Source organism: Lepisosteus oculatus, chromosome 14 (genome assembly GCF_040954835.1).
Source record: "Lepisosteus oculatus isolate fLepOcu1 chromosome 14, fLepOcu1.hap2, whole genome shotgun sequence".
In the NCBI taxonomy this organism is placed as follows: Eukaryota; Metazoa; Chordata; class Actinopteri; order Semionotiformes; family Lepisosteidae; genus Lepisosteus; species Lepisosteus oculatus.
The window spans coordinates 52,643,309-52,665,934 of record NC_090709.1 but is presented as its reverse complement, the minus strand read 5'-3'; the positions used below and the strand labels follow the sequence as shown (position 1 = coordinate 52,665,934).

Sequence of the window (22,626 nt, the reverse complement as noted above, 5' to 3'; positions counted from 1 at the left end):
TTGACAATCATTATTAAATGAGCATTATACAAATATGCATTGATATTTTGTATATGTACCTTAATTGTAATAAAATTAAACATAATTGCTTTGATATGGATGTTCATTTGAAGGATTTGAGGAAACTATCAAGGATCTCTGAACAACCAAAGATACATTTGGGCATCTGCTATAATGTAAAGATTAAAGAGTACTGTAAGTGTGAAGCTTGCACACACACGAGAGAAAAATCAGTTTTAATGTACTTCATTAAACTGATGGAGTGCTTATCAATCGTGCATAAAATGTACATAGCTAAGGATGGTTTCAATCAGTCGATCTCTGGGTTACGGGCCCCGTACGGTTCCGCTGCGCCACTCTGCTAACAGAAGTCTTAGTGTGATTCAACACAACTACTCTATCTTTGCTTTCTAAAAGTGCGCCCGAGATGGAAAAGTCTAAACGGTAAACGCAGACGTCACTTTGAGCACTTGGTCTTTTATAGTACAAATCATCACACGCTGCCTTACATGGGCGTGTCTTCAAGATCGTTGTGAACCAAACCTTCTGCCAAACTGAATCTTTCGTCGTTAATTCCCAAATCTTCAATGAGAACCAGTGAAAGGAAAACCAAGCCCATGTACACACTCGCGTCCTAGCGTGAAAGAAAAATGATGGAAGCATTTGAGAAATAACAAGAGTAGTCTGAACATCTCTAGCCTGTCAACTGCTCTACAAAGAGATCGCTCCCTCTACACCCACTTTATAACGCTGAAAATGATTCAGGAAGCACAGCAAAGTTCTAAAACCAGCGAATGCATCTGCCTACATAAAATGTCAATTTTTCAAAAGTAAAATCTTCAGCTTTGAAAGATTGTCATCTATATATTTTCGTTTTTCTCTTTTTTACATAACACGCTTTCGGGAAACAAACTGTCTGTGTATCTAGCTTTGTTAAATTAAAATCGGCACATCCCAGTTGGCAAAAGAAGTAGAATATACGACTATTAAACGCGTACTTTAGACGTATAAATGTGCTCCCTAACTGGTCTACAATGAAATTCTAGTATACGTATATCGTTATACGTCAATTAGACATCTATGATTATATGTTTATTATACATAAATGGTTGGAGTTCTATTATACGGATAAATTTAGAGGACTAATATACATATATAGTTAAAGGTCTATTATACATCAAATAAATATTTTATAGGTGTAGAAACTAGTAAATAAAGCCAATGATTTGTTTTAGAAATTTATTCTTAAAATATACAATTATTCACACCTGAAAAATATGTAGTTCAAATTATACATTATACACAATATTGTAATCAATAAATGGCTAATCATCATAAAAACACAACTAGTAAATTTCAGTTACAAATTCTAGTAACATGGCAATATATATAGTAATGACAAACAAACTAATCACATGATCCTGCTAATATTTAACTCAAAACCACATTTCGATTCAAATATAAATTTTAACATTTACAACTTCTATATTTCCACGAAAATAAAATTAATGTAGCACAAACGCTACTTTCTAAAAAAGACAGAATGAAACTGTTTGTTTTGTGTCTCATGGTGATCCTCCTCTCGATACTAATGCAATGTTTAATATGATCCCTCGAGAAAGAAAAAGGAGTCCATTTCCGCCTGGAATGATTGATGCCCCATCAAACATTTTGTAATATCCCCGGAAGTTTATACAGTAGAATCCTGGTTCGTGGCTTAAATTCAAGGTAAACAAGACTAAGGAAACGAGTTGGAAACTTGATGTCGAACTGGGATTTAAATCACCCGGAACATTTCACTACATTGGGCAGTATGTGCCAGGGAGCATTTGACAACCCTTCGATAGCTCAGTTGGTAGAGCGGAGGACTGTAGTGGAGTCAGTAGGGAATCCTTAGGTCGCTGGTTCGATTCCGGCTCGAAGGAAGGTGCTTTTTGTGTACTTTAATCAAAGAGTAAAAATAGCGAATCTTTTTCACTCAGACATTGATCAAAAGCTCAATAAACGACGAAGCAGAGGCTCCTGTTCCAAAGTCAGCCCACGTCTGATTGTCTTGTTTTGGCCAATATCTGATCTTTGAATTAAGGGAATACTCTGTTTGCTTTGTAATTAAAAAAAACATACAGTACAAATGTCAATTTCATTTGGTTTCAAGATCGCAATTTAGTGTGAAACATAAAAGCCAGCTGGATAAGCTTTATTAATTTCCCTCACGGGATCAATAAAGTATCTATCTATAAATCTCTTATACGTCATTTACAATGGCCTTTCAACTAATAGCCCGTGCAGGGATCAAACCCTAGCTGTTGGTACACTACGAGTTGCGTAAGGCTCTGTAACGCGCAGATGAGAAACTAACTTCTGCTTCTTCATTATATACACAGTGAGCTATATATATGCGAGCTTACTGCCTCCTACGGGCTCTGTATTTGTTAGCGGTACAAGACCGGCAGTGGAGAAATGAAGTGAGGAGGGTGTGTACGTTAAAATGCTCGTAGCGTCCCTGGAAGGGCTCAAACCACCACCCTTTTGGTTAACAACTGAGCCACAAAGACGCATGTACAGCTTAACACTTCTCGGTCTCAGTGAAAGTGATACACTCCGTAAAATTTCCAGAGATTCATTTATTTTAAAAGGAAAATCACCAACAGCGGCCGAGATCTACTGGAGTTTTTTCATTCTATACTGCGATTTCTGAAGGGTACCCTGTGAAAATACGAGTTTTGACGAGAAGGGATGGACATATAAGGTCAAAAGGCTTGGGGAATTGAACTGTAAGGTGAAGACTGCGGGTTCAGTAGCAGCAGAACCTGATCAGTATCAGTTGACTCCGATATACTTTGAAAATGAACTTGGGGATTTAGAGTCAGACGTGCTACCGTTGCACCATGGGGTACTTAATTTAAAAAAAAAGAAAAAAAATCAGTGTTCCTGGATCTGTAATTGAGAACAACACCTGCACAAGAGCTGCGCAGGAAGAATAAAATGTGGTAAGAAGAGACTCTCTTCGGAAGAGCTGCGCACTTCACAGATTTTTTTTTTGTGAAGCTGATTTGTCTCCTTTGGGGAATTCAAAGGTACAGACAGCCATGACTTCGTGGCGCAACGGTAGCGCGTCTGACTCCAGATCAGAAGGCTGCGTGTTCAAATCACGTCGAGGTCAGCTGCTACTTTTTCAGGTTCTGCTGGTCCTGAACACGGAATTCACACCATGCAGTTGAGTTCTATCTGTACACCACATAGATAATCTAAACAAAATAGAGCAGTACAGGACACGCAGTGTGGAGCTCACAGAGGCTTACAGTCTCCAGCATTGGTGTGAAGAGGAAAAAAAAGAACTTGTTTTTTTTAAGAGAAAAGGCACAGTTCACATCTGCTTAACATCACGTCCAACTTTAGAGACAGCTACATCAGATAATGGAATCCCGGAAGTTTCAGATAACTTTTTTTTTAATACAGGTTCAAGCAAACCTGAAAGTTAATGAGTTTCCGGACACTTTTGTTTTATTAAAAAGTGTCTGAAGCCTGAAAATGTAATTTGAAAAAAAAACCCGCTATTGGACATTAGCAGGTGCTTTTTGTAACGATTTGCTATTTCATGCTGGAAAACAAAGGAAACAGACCCAACGTTTGCTTTCAGGTGCGGTTCATTACATAATAGACATCTATTACTGAGGAGCTTGAATAAAATTTACACGAGCCAGGTAGAAGTCGAACCTACAATCTTATGATCCGAAATCAGACGCGTTGTTTATTAAACTGCTGGCATTTCACATGACCTGAATTCCCCCATAGTGTGCTCAGCGCCGCTACTAGTAATGCACCGCTCCGTCTAAAATTTCAAAGTGAGAAACTGTTTTCTGATTTTTTATGAGTTTTAAAATATAATCTCTTTAAATCAGACAAGGGGTTTATGTTTCGCTCTGAAATTCCGATTGACTGAGAATTCAAAGAAAGACTGTTTTCTTCCACAACACCGTATAATTATCACATCCACCAGACTCTCCAACCTCTCCAGACCTTGCTGGTTGAGCAACTGCTCCGATAAATTAGGTAACGTATCATGTTAAAAAATTTCTTCTCAACACAATATTTCCTGGTGCACGTTTTCTCTATGAAAAAAAGACATTTTTCCCTTGCACGATTTCTCGTTTTTTATCAAAGCGTACAGAAATAAAAAAGACGAAGAAATAGTGTCGCAAAAGAACTCTGTCGCCCTTGGGAGATGTCAAACGCATTGGACATGAAAATGCCAGATAAAGCCAGTTCTCTACGTTTCTCAGTGTCGGGGCTGCTATGTAAAAGAGGCAATTTGCTCTGAGAGCAGGCTCAGCGCTTACTGAAGGCAGATGTCTCAGAGCGGTGTGTCCAAGTGGCTGTAAAAGGTGATGCTTGTCCTGTCACCGTAGCTTAGTTGGTTAAAGTGCTTCTGTATTAAACAAAAGAACCGAGATTCAAATCCCAGCCGTGTCTTTCTTCCTATCTTGTAGTACAGAACGTATCATTTCGGGCAATCACAAAGGGCTTGATTTCGTTAAATGCATGTGTTCATTTCCTTTCAGGAAAACTTGTTTTTGATTAAATTCACACAGCTTGCAAAAAATGAAATTCAATTATTGGTTATCAGAGCAGAAGAAATATTACCGTCAGGCAAAATAAACGGTAAGAGATTTTTTTTAACCGAAAACTTTTGATTCGAGAAATGACCTTACCGGTCAGTCTCTGTGGCGCAATCGATTAGTACACTTGACTATTAACTGAAAGGTTGGTGGTTCGAGTCCACCCAGGGATGGGATTCTTCTGCAATGTAAACATTGTCTTAAGTCAATTGGATTTCTCAGCGAAACCATAACCATTTTAATATTTGCAGGAAATGCGAGTGTTTAACACGTGTCAGGGTCACCGGGAAATGTCCAATAATGCCCAACATTGCAACTCCCCAGAAAACCATATTCACTCAAAAAAAATTATCGTCGAATCTTCATTTATACTCCAGTTGAATCCTCTGCTGAAATATTTTAAAAATACAATGCAGGTTTGTTTGAGAACTTGACAAGCATTCTTACAATAGCACTGTGCAGTTGGATTTTGATATTTTGACATATTTACCTTAATTTTAAACATAAATACTATACAGTCTATTGTAATTTTAAAATATGTCAGCTGAGGATGCAAAGGGGTGAAAGGGAAAGGTCAGAGGGTATAGTAAAAACAAGGTTAGGATTGGTGGAGGTGGTAGGGGTGTTGATGGTTTTTCTCTTGTCATGGAAATATAACTATTAATTTTAAAGGATCACTTACTGACGTCAGACAGCTGCCAATTCTCCAAACGCGTCTCTGGAAAGATAAACAGTTTATCCTCCGAGGTTTGTCCAATTTGCTAAAATTGTCCGGGTCCGGATGGAGTTTCAGCAGCCGTTCGCGCTCAGGTTTGTGATCCCGGACGAGCCCCCAATTTGTCATGGAAATATAACTATCAAGGAAGCCACAAGAGAGAGTTCTCAACCGAGTAAGGTCTTTATTTCAATGTTGCAATATTGGGAGCCCTGCAAAGTGCAACCAGAGACTCAATTTGTTACAAGCAGTACAGGGTTTTTATAAGACGTTGCGCTGTAAAAAAGTTCAGCACTTGGTCCCTTCTAAAACTTCCCCTTTCCCCTTTAAGAGAAAACAGATTACATCATAGAGCGAGAGAAGAAAAACTAGATTTGTTATTCAAAGCTTATCAGTTACTTTCAGCTAATTCTAATGACCCAGACAGCATATATTGTTTTGGTACATTGTCTTCTAAACTAACCTAAACAGTGTACTTTGTTGACGAACTGTTTTCTAAAATTCTGCACGCACTGTAGCACAGCAGTTACATCCTTGAAATATATTATCTAAAAGCACCAATATATTTTTTAAAAAAACTCTCGACATTTTTAAGAATCAATTTACTTATTAGATTTCCACTTCACCGGCATCATGCAAGCAAACTACATAAATATGAGAAAACACGCAAGAGAGTTGTCACTCAGAGTGTCGAAGGGTCGATGTATACTGGGGCTCAGTTGAAATGCAACGTCAGGACTTTTCCGAATTATGTCACACGAAGAGAGCACAGCCGTTTCCACCCTGAAGTGTGTGTCTCGGTAACTCGCTGTGATCGTATAGTGGTCAGTACTTTGCGTTGTGGCCGCAACAACCCTGGTTCGAATCCGGGTCACGGCAGAATAGGGGCGTCTGCTTTTACTACTTGCACGAATGAAGGCAAAAAAAAGCCAATCGATGTGAACGAACGGCGCTTTACAGAGGAGTACTGCCTGACTGGATCGTTGATGAACGACAGAGGCCACTTCGACCTCTTCTCGGTTTTCTTCAATGACTTACTAAGGATCTTCTTCACATTCGCCCATGCAGGGGAAGCCACTTACACCAAAGCAAACGCAGGAAAGTGCAATTCAAGCAGAGACCAGGAGGGATTTGTTTACACTGAGAGTGGTCGGAGAATGGAACAATGCGCCCAGCCCTGTTGCTGGAGCCGATTCTTGATGAGATCTTGGGCTCACTAAGAGGCCCCCGCTGGATGCTAATCTTTCTGTTGTACTTGCAGGTCCTGCGCTGCTTTTGAGCCGACAGAGCTCGTCCTGGTCTGTCGGCACAGCCCAATTGCAAATGATCGGCTCCGCGTACAGAAGGAACGTGCGTTTGGTACTGTTGTAACAGAAGGAATAAGGTTCTTGATCCCAAGATGAAGTAAAACAGATGAGTTTATTGCATGCAAGGAACAATAAAGCCGAAGTCTTGTTTCCCGCAAGAAACAACAAAACCGAAGTATTGTTCGATGTGCCGGTACAAACATTTAGGTTATATAGTCCTTGCTTGCTGCTTCAGACGTCATTCAATGTTATGGTAAGGGGGGGGTCATGGTATTTGGCCAGTTAAGAGGCCCTGGCCAAATGGTCAGTTTAAGATTATGCCCCCAGGGGGTTCCTTGTTCGCATCCTTATCAGTTAACCCCCTTTCCTGCCATAAACCCCTGTTGCTTTCCTGTAATTTTCAGGAACTGATTTAAGTTAACCCTTTTTACATCTTATCTCTTACTTCATTCCCCCCTTATAAAATATGGCATACGTCAGGACTGCCTATTTTTACACATACAATGTCAGGGCAGATCTTTCCTTTTTAGATGTACAGGCATGCATTACCATGACATTGTGTGTTCCACAGTTACAACAAGATGTTATTGATGTTTTTGTACAAGTGATAGTTACAATTATACATATAAAACAGCCCTAATCCTACAAATATATAAAGTCCTACTCCAGGACCCAAACGCAGACCTCAGCCATGTGGAGATCTATCGTCAGGATCTTGGAACAGCAATACTGACCCAACTCCGATTATAATTTTTTGGCTTATAGATATGCCAACACCCGGAATGTATTGATACCATATCCCCAGTAATGCTCCTCAGGCCTAACAAGCACACTGTTGGTCTTAGGAAACATCAGACACAGAAACGGTAACAACATCCTTCTTTCTGTTCACTCAGTCTCTGGTGCCGTGGGTCGGTGAAAGTGCGATACGCGGATCCAGCGATCTCATCCTGTCACTCAGATGGCACAGTCAGTAGTTGGAGGCACTTGATATGGTCCCTCCCAGCAGGATTGCAACGTCTGGCAGGGTATCTCTTCTTCACCTACACCCACTCGCCAGGTATCCGGTCATGTCTCCCCTCTACTGGAGGTCCCCAAGCGTCCGGCACCTGTTCACGAGCCCTGTGCACTGCTTCAGTTAACAAACCTACAATACTTTAATAGAGAGTTAGTTAATTCATCAGTGCGTTAGCCAAACTTGCCCTCCAGGGAGCTTCTTTGGCTGCCCGTGATGATCTCAAATGGGCTCAGTCTCACAGTTCTGTTTGCTCCAGCCCGCAAACTGCACAGGACTGCAGGTAGAGCATCTACCCACGGTGTTCCTTCAGTTGATATTTCCTTAGTTGGTCTTTCAGACTGTGGGTGATGGGGGCAATGTGACTTCTAACTTACCCCTAGTGAGGCAATTACAGCCTGGCACACCTTCCCAGTGTAGTATGCCCCTAGATCAGTATCCAAGGGGAAGGGCAGTCCGTACCATGGGATCATCTTTGTCATACACTTGGGTATGTGCCAGCCCACATCCCATCATTATACAACCCCACATTTTTACACATTTGTTCTAACCACTATTAAACATCTATTAAAGCCCTCAACCTGAATTCTTCCCTTTCCCCAATAGAGGTTTCACAGGGGTCTCAGACTCCCGCTCTCCCAGTGCCGCTCGTCTGGCATCTGCATCTGCATGGTTGTTACCTTGAGTTACTGGAATTCTTTATTTATTGTGTTATTTACACCTTACTCAAGCTGCTTCTGTCGGCAGCTGTAAAACTACAAATCAGTTCAGAGACAAGCCCAGTATTCTTAACTGGAGTCCCTGCTGTTGTGAGAGAATCCTATTTCTCCATAGCCATCCAGAATTGTGGCCTACATGCAACAAATACATACATTATATACATATACAGTAACCCTTTGTCCACACTTACATATAAAGGAATGGTTGATCCATCTGAGGAAACCCCAGTCTCAGCACCTGTAAGAGAGCTTGTTTCAAATTATTACAGGCGGCTTTTGGTGCTGGAACCAAGGCAATCTTGTCCTTGTACTGCACTCCCCCCTTAAGCAGATCTGTTAAAAGTTGTGCTCACCCCGTAAAAACATTGCACCCTGGCCCTGTTAAAATTCCACAATGCTCGACACAAAAGGGCCTTATTATAACTGCTTAATATTAGACACTCTAAAGCTGAAGCAACTCAGACTTGTGGGTTTCCTCGTCAGGGGAAGAACTCAGAATACCATCAACATACTGAGTGATCACAGTCAGTTGAAGCCACGTGATACCCTGTTCTGGATAGTCATTCTTTGTAATGCATAATATTCCAACCCAATAGATCTGGGATAAAACCACCCATTAAAATCTGGTACTCGGCAAGTAAAACTTGCTGCCCCAATACTCCTGTGGCTTCCTGCCGTCTCCCCATATACATTACTCTATAGCACACTGTTGAACAGAGGAGTGAAACAAGCATGACAGTAGTGCTCCAGTATCCCCTAACAGAGAAACCAACACTCCATTAACAATACATTTTTATCCACTGGACTGGGACAGACTTAGGGAGGCTACAAGGGATTTACAGGATCTAATCGTTAGGTAAACAGATCTTCTCACAAGACGTTATTCTCCCCAATCTCGATTCTAAACCTACAGCGTTTCAGCATGTCTGGTTTCGAGACATTCGAAAAAATCCAAATTGTTTCCACTATTGCAACTAATTGTATAAAAATACAAAAACTGTTTATCTAACTACTTTTACGTCCACCTGTACTGTACTTATACGTTTCAGACGCTCTTATATTTTCCAATCTCCTTACAGATGCAGCCATTCAAAGTGCGCGGTACAGACACGTACCGGAGGTAATTGGCTACGGCGTCGTGCATCGTGACGCGCGATGACGCAAAATACCGCGGTATGTGATTGGTTGACTGACAGGGGCACTCGTGGTCTGTTGGTCTGTCGTAGAAAGACTTACTGTAAACGTCTTTACTGTGCCCGTTGTAGATATTGAATTTTACCACTGAAGGGAAATCTGAGTAGCTGAGCATAAAAAGAATAGGAGCATACTGTAACGCGTGTGAAGGCCATAAAGGATATTAATTTTGAAACATAAACATACAGTATATAGCTGGTCTTGGTACTTTAAAGAAAAAAATACACACCAGTATTCCATTTCTCCCTAAACATTGTAAACTTCGAAGTCTTTAACTAACGTGATACCGGAGTCAACAAGCATACTTTTAGAATTTGATTAAAAGGGAATATAATATGGAATCGCGTATCTCAAGAATTTAATAACGGTATGATTATATCCATGTACTGCGACAGGGCTCTGTAGGGCTGTTTCGCCTATGTGCTCATGTGAGCTGTCTTGTAGCCCACTGGTCTAGGTGCGTGACTACCATCTGGCAGGTTGTGTGTTTGAATCCAGCTGGTGCTGGACTTTTCATTTTTATTTATTTATTTTTTAATCACGTAACATAAACATATTACCGTATGCAAACTGTATACAGTATGAATATGTATATTTAATGTCTTAACTGTGCCCATTTAAGTATTGAATATTCATATCTAATTTTACCACTGAAGGGAAATATTATTACATGGGGATTCAGTTGTCTGAAAAAACGCGTTTATTTCGGGCTGAAAAACACGTTTTGAAAAGTGTGCTGTTACTGCCCCATAACTTACATGGGGTTGACCAAACTTGCAGAAACATGTTTATTTCTGCTGAGAAACACGTTTTGACCCTTTCTGCACACTGGGGTTAAGAGCTGAGTGTGTGGGCTCTTCTGAGCATAAAAAGAATAGGAGCATACTGTAACGCGTGTGAAGGCCATAAACGATATTAATTTTGGAACATAAACATACAGTATATGGCTGGTCTCGGTACTTTAAAGAAAAAAATACACACCAGTATTTCATTTCTTCATAAACATTGTAAGCTTCGAAGTCTTTAACTAACGCGATACCGGAGTCAACAAGCATACTTTTAGAATTTGATTAAAAGGGAATATAATATGGAATCGCGTATCTCAAGAAATTAATAACGATATAATTATATTCATGTTGCAAAAGAACTGCAATGGACATAAAAACTCCCTTGCTTTTAACAGAGCGTTCCATAATTTCTAACTACGAAAATGCCAGGTGAAAGGATTTGTAAACATATTTTGTTAAAGCAAGTCAGTTTTTTCCGCAACACATAAAATACATTTTTCCAAGAAAGTTTAGCCTTTGTCACTAATGAAACCACTAAATAAAGACATAAATATAGAAATCTTAAGATTTGTTTTATTTAATGTTGGTAGCAGAACTGTCTGAGTGTATATTTTGTCGCAGAGTTGCTGCAAGATGTTAACAGTGAAAAAGGTATTTAGAAATGAGTTATTTCAAGATGAAAAAGAAAACATACACGAAACATGGTTTCATTATGACCAGAATCGGTCTTGAGATATTTTTAACTTGATTTACAGTATTTGAAAGGTATGTCTTAACACCGATACTACAGTGCTTAAGTACTGCTCACGTATATGTTTCTAGGTTTATATTATGCATTTCATATGGTCAAATTACTTTTTGAGCAACTAATAAGAAGCGCGAAACGGTATCTGTTTTAGTTTCGTTTTGTGCTGGGACCCGTGGATTGATTAGAGATATCAAGTACATACAAGTCATTTTTTAAATGTCGTAGTTCGTCTTGTAAAAATGTTACGAGTACATCATCTATCAACAATTACACAGGTTCTGTTTCCATATTGCGGATTTTGGTTACGTAATATTATTTTCTAGATTTCACGTTGTGAATATATGATTTGGGCAAACAGAGCCGCAAAGAAGTACATTATTGGTTGTTGTTTTTTTTTTGCAGTTTTTTCTAGAACAAGCAATGCTTAAACCTTTGTCTGATTCTTGTGAAACTATCCACACGACAGTTACAGTACCTAGGAGTTGACTTCAGTGATGTCACTGATGGGATGTTTCTAAAAATCCATCCTCTGTAAAACGTCTTCTCTAGTTGTCCTGCATATGTATTCGCTAATGAAGCTGTGTGTTCTGAGCCTGGATCTCTACATTTCTGTATGAACCAGCTTAGAGGGCTAAAGACAGCTTGTGTTTAAATTGAGTGTAAGGCAATTTATGCTTCTAAAGTCATGGTCAGCATTTATTTTTGTACTGTGCTGTAAACTTGTTCTGTTAAAGTCACATTATTTTATAGCGTTTTTATAGCGTTATCAAATCCAGTGGCGCTGTGTGTTAGTTTCCTGACTCCCATGTCACATGGTCTGTGATTGAAACCTGTAAAACCGGTTTAATTTGTCACAGCCAGCACTCTTCAGGTGTGAGGGTCTTCTGCTCAGAATGAAACGCTAAAATGTTTGTGTATATTCTAATGGTAGTGGGGGCAGGGTGTGTGGGAACAGGTTTGGTTGAAATTGCATTGGAGATCTATGTTCTTCACACCTGAAACATTTTCTCTGAAAGCATTTTCTTCGCAGTTTAACCGATCTTGTTACAGCATGTTACAGTTTACTATTATTAACCATATTAATTTTAAGTGATTAATGTAAAATCTTGTAAAAATATATTTTCATTGTTCAAATATACATTAAGTCTGACTATCATATAATAAGTTAAATACAAAACTAAAGAAAAAATAGGGTTAAATATAATTCAAAATATTTTGCTAACAATGTTAACTGTTGATGAATAATAAAATGTATTAACTAATGAGTAGGATGGCACAGTTGTTAGTATGTTTTTTGTTTTGTTTCTTTTTCATAAATACAACAGTAGTACCTGATGTCTCAGTGGCTTTCAAAATTAAATTATGCATGCAAACCTGTGAACTAGAAAGATAACTAAGATATCCATCCATTATATTCCATAATATCCATGAAATATATGGCGCTGAAATATGTGTGACGCAGTGGTGGCCTGACACGGTGAGGTGCCCTGGCAGCTGTATGATGCAGTGGTGGCCTGGCACGGTGAGGTGCGCTTGCAGCTATGTGGCACGGTGAGGTGCGCTGGCAGCTGTGTGATGCAGTGGTGGTCGGGTATGTAGAGGTGTCGTGCGAGGCATGCTTTTTGCACGCATGAAGTAAATCCCACGATCGCTTTTGAACTTGGACAAAGTACTTCCAAAGGAGCGCTATGCGCAAAGATTTAACAAGCTCAACCCCCGCCGACGATTTGGTGTGAAGAAGCAGAACATTCAAGTTTCACAGACAGAAGCAGCACGCCAGCACAGCCAACATTAAAACGGAGGGCACACTACGATTTGCATTGACACAAAAGTGATCTGGGCAGACGTCGTTCCCTGCATAACGCAAAAAGTGGCAAAGCGCTTTTGGGTTGAGAGGACGCAAGAAGGTTTTTGTTTTGTGCCTTGATGTCAAGCTGAGAAAGTATCTTTAAACACTTTGCTTAGTTTCTCGAGAGACTGCCAAAAAGCAGTTCCCTCCCTTTTGTCTGAAGCCAGCTGAAAGGGGGTTTTGACAGAAGGACCTGGCAGCGGTGGGATTTGAACCCACGCCCCCGAAGAGACTGGAGCCTTAATCCAGCGCCTTAGACCGCTCGGCCACGCTACCCGCTGTGTGCTGTCTCTTTGTCTCATTACTTGCCCGGAGGAAGCCGGGTGGGTTTTGCTCTTGTCGCCCGACTTAGTGGCGTTATGACCGTGGAACCGACTGCACCTGCTTTTTCTGAAAATTATGATCAGAAACAAAAACAAAATGTTGAAGATGCAACTCGATCTTGAATCAGAGCTGGGTGACATGGGCTAACTTGTCCTGCACTGATCAGACTAATTGAAATGGTCTGATTCAGAGCCTGTGCAGCTTGTGCTAATACAACAACGCCAGTATTGAACCCTCAGCACCATACTGACTACTGAGCACAAGTTCAGCTGCTCTCCAGCTTTGTTACGCATGTTTTTTTATTGCAAATGGAGCTGATCTCCAGACAGTACAGTGTTAGTCAGCAGCCTCTACTAGTAATACATCGCCCCTGTCCAAAATCTCTAGGTAAAAAAAACACATTTTATACATTTGTCTGTTTAAAGATATAATCTCTTTAAAAAAGACAAAGGGTTTGTGTGTCAATTGTTTCGAATTAATTTCGAACGCAAAGAAAAGTAGTTTTCTTCCAAGAAATCACACATTTGTCGCATCCTCCATACTATACTTCTCTCTTGTAGTAGTAAAGCATTTGGATTTAAACTGAACAATATATTAAATGTTTCATCTATACACTTACGATTAACATAGGCAGCCTTGAACGGATTGCGGAAATCAAATATACAGATGGATTCAGAGTGTGCTTTCCAACTTTTGTGTAACATTTTCCTTTGATAGGGCGGAGTTGTTTTTAAAATCTGGATTAAATAAAAAGGAGTGACGTCAGTGTAAAACAGCTTTCCTTCATGGGGAACAACAGTTGTGTTCCATATTTCTAATTATTTTGGTTTCAAGATAGCAATTTAGTATGAAACATAAAAGCCAGCTGGATAAATCTGTTACACGTCATTTACAATGGTCTTTCAACTAATAGCCCGTGCAGAGATCAAACCCCAACTGTTGTTGCGAGTTGCTTAAGGCTCTGCAACATGCAGATGAGAAACTAACCTCCGCTTCTTCATTATATACACAGTGAGCTATATTTGCGAGCCTACTGCCCCCTGCGGGCTCTGTATTTGATTGCGGTACAAGACCGGCCGTGGAGGTAAAGTGAGACGGGTGTGTACATTAAAAGGCTCATAGCGTCCCTGGGAAGGCTCAAACCACCACCCTTTTTGTTAACAACCGAGCCACAAAGACTCATGTACAGCTGAACACTCCTCGGTCTCAGTGAAAGTGATACACTCCGTAAACTTTCTGGAGAATCATTTGTCAATTTCCCTACGGGATTAATAAAGTATTATCTATCTCTCTTAAAGGAAAATCGCCAACAGTGGCCGATATCTATTGGAGTTTTTTTCATTCTATACTGCAATTTCTGAAGGGTACAGGCTTGGGGAATTGGACCTTATGGTGAAGGCTGCGGGCTCAGCAGCAGCAGAACCTGATCAGTATCGGTTGACTCCGATATACTTTGACAACTTAACTTCTGGATTTAGAGACATTTACCTTAGTGTCGGTATACTAAGATGTTTTGGTAACGAGGAAGGACGGACAAAGCAAATTGGCAGAATGTGTGCTATTTTGTTGACTACAAGTCCTCACATGCCAGAGGGTCAATATTAAAAAAAAACGTAACAGTATAATCTCTTGTACTTCACAATTTAATAGTGTCTGTTACATTGTGTCTCACACCTCAGTGTCAGAATTGTGAGACGAGTTTGTAATCAGGAGGGAGGGCAATAGCAATTCAGCAGAAATTGCATTCACCTTTTCCCAATGCATTCTCACATGCCATTTTCTCACATGCCATGCTCAGAGGGTCATATTTTTAAAATGGTACCGTAAAATGTCCTGAAGTTCAGGATTTTGACAGTCTGTTATATTGTGTCTCACACCTTGATGTCAGAAATATGAGATGATTTTAAAATCAGGAGGGAGGGCCCTAGAAATATAGCAAACATTGCATTTACCATTTGACAATGTATTCTCTCGTGCCATGTTCAGAGGGTCGTATTTAAAAAAACGGTACAGTACAATGTCCTGAAGTTCAGGATTTTGATAGTCTTTTCCATTGTCTATCACACATCTGTGTCAGAATTTTTAGACATTTTTATAACCAGGAGGTAATAATAATAATAATTGCTTACACTTATATAGCGCTTTTTCTGGACACTCCACTCAAAGCGCTTTACAGGTAATGGGGACTCCCCTCCACCACCACCAATGTGCAGCATCCACCTGGATGATGCGACGGCAGCCATAGTGCGCCAGAACGCTCACCACACATCAGCTATCAGTGGGGAGGAGAGCAGAGTAATGTAGCCAATTCATAGGAGGTAGGTTCGATCACCCTCTGCTCATCCTCAGTTAACCATTTAGTCTCATATGCCATGTTCTAAATGTCCCATTTAAAACGGCTATATTAAAATTTCTTGTAAAATGCAAGAGTTTGAGACTTTTTATGATCAGAAGGCAAGGTCGTGGAAAATATGCAGGAAGTGCCAGTGAATTTACGTTTTGCCTTTGTCTTATTTACTCGTGGTATAACATGCCAGTTTGTTTTATTGTGAGTTGTGTTTCTGAAATGTGTTTCTTACAAAAATGCAATTTGGACAGTCTCTACTTACATATTCCCCTTTACTGAGGAAATGTACAATAATACATCCGGATAAGTATTTTTTAAAATGACTGTAGAGAGCCATCTACAGGCGAAAGACGACATAACATCACAGCAGTAGCATTTAAGATGGAACGAAAAACACAAAGCAGCAGCTGGCGAATAAGAAGCCAACTTCAGCCTCGTTAATGCAATAGCATTAGGTGAGGTGGAAAAATATTTCTTGCTCTGAACCTTAACATTTTTATAGGAGGTGTTCTAGGACCTCTTGCCTCAGAAAAAAAACTGCCAGTACATCACTTATTTCTACTCCATCAATAGCAGCAGTGTTATCAGTACTGAGCCCTAAATGTAGGTCCTATCATCATATAAAAAGTCGAAAGTATCGACTGCATTCAACTGATAAAATGTATCTTCTATGAGAGTTATATCTTTATCCAAAATACATCGGAAACAAATTTGCACGTTTTTTGGGGGGGATCCTGAAGACTGAGACTCAAAACTTTTTTTTCCTTCTCTCCAGGAGGAAGGATTATTCAGATGCAAACATTGTCCCAAAATCGATGTACTTTTCAATGATATTCAAATCCTCAAATTCTTCATCTGAATGTCGATATTGAAATATGATATCGTACAAATTGTGGTTTTCTTTTTAAAGCAAATTTTATGCTTTAAATTAAATAAATTGTATTTATTATGAATGTGCCAGAATTTTTTCAGTACTTTAGAGGGTTCTGCCATTTTAGATGTTATGCTGTTCCTGTCTGATTTATCAAATGTGTCATTTAAATCTCCCGTCATTTCTATATCAGCCTGAAGGCCTTGAAGTAAAGATTGCAATTCATCCAAAAAAAGTTTCCCACTGGTGATACATACAAGGAAATGAATGTACATTTCCCCCCCAAATCAACAAATTTAAAATCAAATACCTCCCTCATATGCAGTTTGAGAGAATAATCTCAGAATAAATACAGGTTTCAAAGTCAGGAGCATTGATAGTCCTATTTTAAAATGACACTAAAATGCTCACAATATATTAAAAAGCTCTGTAAAATAATAAAAAAATTAAAAAAGGTAAAAAGAAATAATACACAGTTATAAAGCTCAGGAATTATCAATGGGAACTTACAATGGGTTGATATGATTTAAAAAATAAAATATTTGAAAAAATCCACTTGCAATATGCTAAAAATGGCAAGAATACTTAAAACAGGTTTTAAAATTTAAAAAAAATAAATAAATCAAGTTAAAAATAAATACTAAATGGGTTTAAAATTCAGGAATGTGATTGGTCAGATGCTTACAATGAGTGTTGCTGGTGTTTCGTGTGATTTACTGAAATGAAAAAATATTCAATTTAAAAAAGGCAAGAGCTCGTATGAAAAAAAAGTTCTTAAGTATCTTTGTTGTAAGAGCTGCACCAGAACTAGTGTATTCATATACATCAGAAAAGTAGCTGAACTTGACTGGTTTCTATTCAGTTATATGCATTGGGGACGAAAAGGAGACTTACATGGATTTTATTAGGTTTTAGGAATCAGAACATTTATTTTTACACATCTATGCCTACGAGGAGAAATAACTTCCTGCTTTCAGCGCTTTTATTGTTTCTGCTTGTAACCTCGAACAGAGAAACCTAGTACTGACTCACAGAAACGCCCCGGAGTTTCTGTGTTTCTGGGATTTAAGAGGGATGTACTGTATGAAGACAGTAAAGGGAGTTTTTTTTTCCCGCTGTAGAGTATGAAGGCGGTTTGATGAGTCTGGAGGGAGGAGACGCGCATTCTGCACGGGGAGCACAGAACAACGAGTTTCACCTGCAGCTCGCCGAGTCCTGTCCTATATAACCGCTGAGCCTGGGACACACTGAGTCTCTAACCAGTGTTCGAGATGTAAAGGGTTAAACCCAGAAGTCGAGAGTGGAGTTTTTGTATAAGTGTAAGATTAAGGGAATAGGGTTTTGGTGGGTTTGGTGCACAGCAGAGGTTTCGGTTTAGGTTTACTTTGCTTTTGACACATTTGTAACGGCCATGGCGGCCTGTAGGGTCGGCATGCACCGTTACTTTTGTTCACTTTTGGTGTATAAGGGTGGTGAGGGTTCGGCTCACTCGGGTGATATTTCACGGTTGGACTTTTCAAGGAAGGTGTTACAGAAAGGATTAAGGCATTAGATGTCAAATGCTTAATCACTTTGCTGAAGGGAATTGGTTTTGACATTAGTTTCAATCGGCAAAGTTACTGGAACAATTTTGGATAAAAATAGAGTAGAAAAAAAGATGTGGGCCTGATTAGAATGTTTGAATGGCAGAAGCTGATGGATCTTTCTAATGTGGTGTGAGCCTGGTCAGTACCTGGATGGGAGACCTCCTGGGAAAAACCAAGGTTGCTGCTGGAAGAGGTGTTAGTGGGGCCATCAGGGGGCACTCACCCTGTGGTCTGTGTGGGTCCTAATGCCCCAGTATAGTGACGGGGACACTGGACTGTAAACAGGCGCCGTCCTTCGGATGAGATGTAAAACCGAGGTCCTGACTCTCTGTGGTCATTAAAAATCCCAGGGCGTTTCTCGAAAAGAGTAGGGGTGTAACCCCGGTGTCCTGGCCAAATTTCCAATTGGCCCTCACCAATCATGACCTCCTAATAACCCCCCCCTATGAATTGGCTACTATGAAGTGGATGCTGCACATTGGTGGTAGTGGAGGGGAGTCCCCATTACCTGTAAAGCGCTTTGAGTGGAGTGTCCAGAAAAGCACTGTATAAGTGTAAGCAATTATTATTAATTAATAGGACTGTGATTGTTCGCATGTTTAATGAGATGGTGATGAAGGAAGATGTTGTGACATGGTTGTCTAAGTATTGTTTAGTGAAAGGTGAGCTTCAGAAAGTCTTGGATGATGATGGCATCTGGAACTGTGCATGGAGAGTACCTGTTTCATTGCATGAAGACAAAAAATGGTTATGGTGGATTTAAACACATTCCTTCTTTGATTGGATTAGGTGAAAATAGAGGCCTTGTGTTCTACCAAGGGCAGCCAAAACCGTGCAGGAGATGTGGGGAGCTGGGTCACTTTGTGGATGCCTGTACAAAGGTGGTGTGTGGTAAGTGCAAGGAAATTGGACATGCATATACTGAATGTACAAGCGCGAGAAAATGTAATCTCTGTGAGTGTGAAGGTCATGTGTTTAAAGACTGTCCAAATTCCTTTGCAAATAGAACAAAACTGGGAAGACCATTGCTCTTCCAATAGCCTGCCACCTGTGGAGACTGAAAGTGCTCAAATGAAATGTACAGAACAGAGGGTGCACTCTAAAAGAGACATTGGATTTAGAAAATGATTGAACTCCGAGTAGAAGAGTGAGGGAAGATCATTTTCCGAGTCCTCAGGTAGGTTCTCCCATGGGTTTAGATGTCTCCAATATATGTGATCTCACTGACCAAGCTTTAGAACCAAAGACTCAAGGAGGGCAGGTGGTGAAATATCCTATGGATTGTGGGGGTGGTGGAGGAGGAGACAATTAAAGCAAAAGGAGGGGGGGGGAGGCCTGTTGGGTAGGTGTCACCTACTGAATGATTGTAGCCAGAGCTTTTAGTCTCCCCTGGTCCTACTTTAAGTATGGCTCTTAATATTGTGTCAATAAATGTGAGAAGCATTCGCTCCAAGTTAAGGGCAAGGACTATACTATCATTTGTGAGGAAGGTAAATGCTGATATTGTGTTGTTACAGGAGTGTGGGTTACCCTTTAAAACTGCTATAAGGATATGGAAGAACTGGGGACATTGGGCCCATCAATCTGGAGTGGGTCCAAAGAAAATAAATCTGACGGTATAGCTGTTCTAATTAAAAATAAGATGGTAGAGGTACGTCAGCACCCTGTAATGAAACCAGGGAGAGCACTGGTGGTGTATCTGGGTTTCATGAATGTCTAATTTAAACTCTTAAATATATATTGTCTGAGTTGCTCACATGACAGATATGTCCTAATTCAGGAACTGAGTATATTTATTGGGATGGGAACCAGTGGTTTTAGCTGGGGATTTTAATTCTCTTTTAGAAAGAGAAGGCAGAATGAGGGGCGAGAGACGGGTCCAATTTGATAAATCATCAATATTATTGCAAACATTATGTAAAGATTTTAAACTGAAAGATGGCTTCAAACTTCATAGTCAGGGGAGGGCAGGTTTCACATGGCACTAGTCTAATGGGACCCAAGCCTCACGCATTTTGTTTTGATACTTGCAAGACCACAGGCCTAACCCCTGTTTTTTTTTCTCTGACCACTGTCTGCTGTCATGTACGATTTCTATTCCAACAGCTGTTACTGTGGGGAAGGGTGTGTGGAAGCTCGATATTTTGCTTCTGGAAGGTGAGGAAGTGACACACAGGTTCAGGGAAAGATATAAGGAATGGCAGTCTTTGTATGACCTGTTTGGCACAAGAGCACAGTGGCCGACCCTGCGCTCTGACCCCCAGCTTCTCTCCCTGTCTGTGTGTCTCATGGAGTTAGAAAGACTACAAGCTGTGCAAACTTCCAAATCTGTAACATAATTTCAAGGGTGTATGATAGATCATTCACAAGATCAAATGGCTGTTTATTATTGTAAGAACTGTAGTTCACTACTGTTCTTTTGACTCTTGAGCTTGCATTATACAGCCGTTGAGTGCATTTTGAACCTAAGAGATATCCAACTGATTCAACCTGTCTGATGAATGTTAAATGGGTTGTGACTTTTGGCAAAGTTTTTTGCAACATTATTTGTTTCATGAATACCATTCATCTCTATAACAACTTTCCTGTACCCTGAACATATGTTTTAAATTGCTTGATCCCATTTGGTGCAACCTTTCCGTTGTACTCGTAATGTGTTGTTTGCATTAGGAGTGTGTTAAATAAGCAGAAAAGAAGCCCGTTTCTTCTACTGCTTCTGATCTTATACAGTGGTCAGAATCTCTCATCCAAAAGCTGATGAGTGGGAGGGGGGGAAATTAGTGCGTAAAAAAACATTAAAGAGCATAAGGGTTTTCATCACATGGACTTGTTTGACTGTTTAGGATTAATGTTTCGGTGCCAGATCAGTTAAAGGACAACAACCAGAAACACTGTTTCTCAGAATGAACGCATTCTCCTTCAATAATCTTTTTTACCAACAGGTGAGTGGAGTTGCCATGGGCACCAGAATGGGACCCAGCTATGCCAATATCTTTGTTGGCTGGGTAGAAGAACGCTTCTTCGCTTTCTACACTGGCTATGTCCCTGACCTCTACAAGCGATATATTGATGACTGCGTCAGTGCCGCCACATGCTCCAACGATCAGCTTAAGTGCTTCCTGCACCATTTCACCAACTTCCACCTGTCCCTCAAATATATGGTTAACATATCTTCCACTACTCTTCCGTTTCTGGACATCAACTTCTCCATCAACTACCCCAGACTCTCCACTTCTGTTTATTACAAACCCACGGATTCACACAGCTATCTCTTGTTTTCTACCCAAACATACTAAAAATTCTCTCCCTTTTTCACAGTTCCTTCGGCTACAACAAATATGCAGCAACGACATCGACTTCCAGAATCAAACCCTCAAAATCTACTCCTTTTTCATCAACAGAGGATACCCCAGCAGTGTTATTGACAGGGCCTTTGCCCGAGCCAAAAACACCCCTCGGACCATCAACCCAATCAGGAACTCCCACCATAACAACCGCATTCCTTTGGTGCTTCCCTAACACACTTCCTATCCCCAGGACTGTTAACGACAACTTTTCCATCCTACAGGATGATTCCTCCATTGGGGCCCTCTTTTCTGACCGCCCCATCATCTCATATCGCCAATCACCTAATCTGCGCAACCTTCGTTTTCTCAGCTCCCTTGACCGCTCTCAGCAACCATCCACACCAGGTACTTTCCCCTGCAACAGAGCTCGCTGTATCGCCTGCAAGTACACATCCAACACCACACTCATTCAAGGCCCTTCAGGACAATTCTGGATCACCCAGATGGCATCTTGTACCTCCAGCAACCTTATTTACTGTATCTCTTGCAGTAAATGCCCAGTTTCTCTCTATATTGGAGAAACAGGAAGGAGACTTGGAGACCGCTTCAGAGAACATGTCAGGGCTGTGAAGATTGAAGATCTCTCCAAAAACCATTGTTTCTCATTTCACCTCTGATGGCCATGACCACTCTAATCTCTCCGTCTGTGTTCTCAAAGATGGTTTTCTGAACTCATACATTAGAAAGACTACCGAAACCAAACTTATCCTGCAGCTAGGATCACACCTTCCCCTTCTCTAAACAACAGACTACTATTCTACTAAATTTTCTCCATTCATTGGAAGTTGTATTTCTCACCTCTCAACACCTATTCTGACTTCACACCTCTTGATTGCCCTCTCTTTCTGTCCCCTGCTCCCATCTCTCACTCCTCCCTCCCAGCCTTTGTTCTCCCACTACATTACCTTTGCCTACTGCCTTCTCTCTCTCACACCTGAAGAAGGCTCCACAGCCGAAACATTGTTTTCTCTCTTCTTTTTTTTTCAGCATGGAATAAACCTATTACTTGTTCCTAAACAACCAGAAACAATATCTTCGGACTTTCCAGAGCTGTAAGTAGTCATTCCAAGTTTATTAACTTGTCTCTGTGCTTGTATGTACTCTTCAATAGCCACCGATGTTATTTACAGCAACTATTTTTAAAAATAAATTAGCATTTTTTTGGACTTCCTTTAAAGAATTGGCACATTTGGCAGA

The 22,626-nt window shown here is 40.3% G+C and overlaps 4 non-coding genes across 4 annotated transcripts; 3 read left to right on the top strand and 1 right to left on the bottom strand.

Annotated features, from left to right (window-relative positions):
* The first annotated feature begins 1,837 nt into the window (after positions 1–1,837).
* On the top strand, positions 1,838–1,925 carry trnay-gua (transfer RNA tyrosine (anticodon GUA)). The gene is given in 2 exon segments: positions 1,838–1,874; positions 1,890–1,925. It is a non-coding gene; the product is annotated as a tRNA-Tyr (tRNA).
* A 1,166-nt stretch (positions 1,926–3,091) lies between these two features.
* Positions 3,092–3,163, top strand: trnaw-cca (transfer RNA tryptophan (anticodon CCA)). Its single transcript has one exon. It is a non-coding gene; the product is annotated as a tRNA-Trp (tRNA).
* Positions 3,164–6,141: 2,978 nt separating this feature from the next.
* Positions 6,142–6,213, top strand: trnah-gug (transfer RNA histidin (anticodon GUG)). The gene has a single exon. It is a non-coding gene; the product is annotated as a tRNA-His (tRNA).
* Positions 6,214–13,148: 6,935 nt separating this feature from the next.
* Positions 13,149–13,230, bottom strand: trnal-aag (transfer RNA leucine (anticodon AAG)). Its single transcript has one exon. It is a non-coding gene; the product is annotated as a tRNA-Leu (tRNA).
* Positions 13,231–22,626: the final 9,396 nt, after the last annotated feature.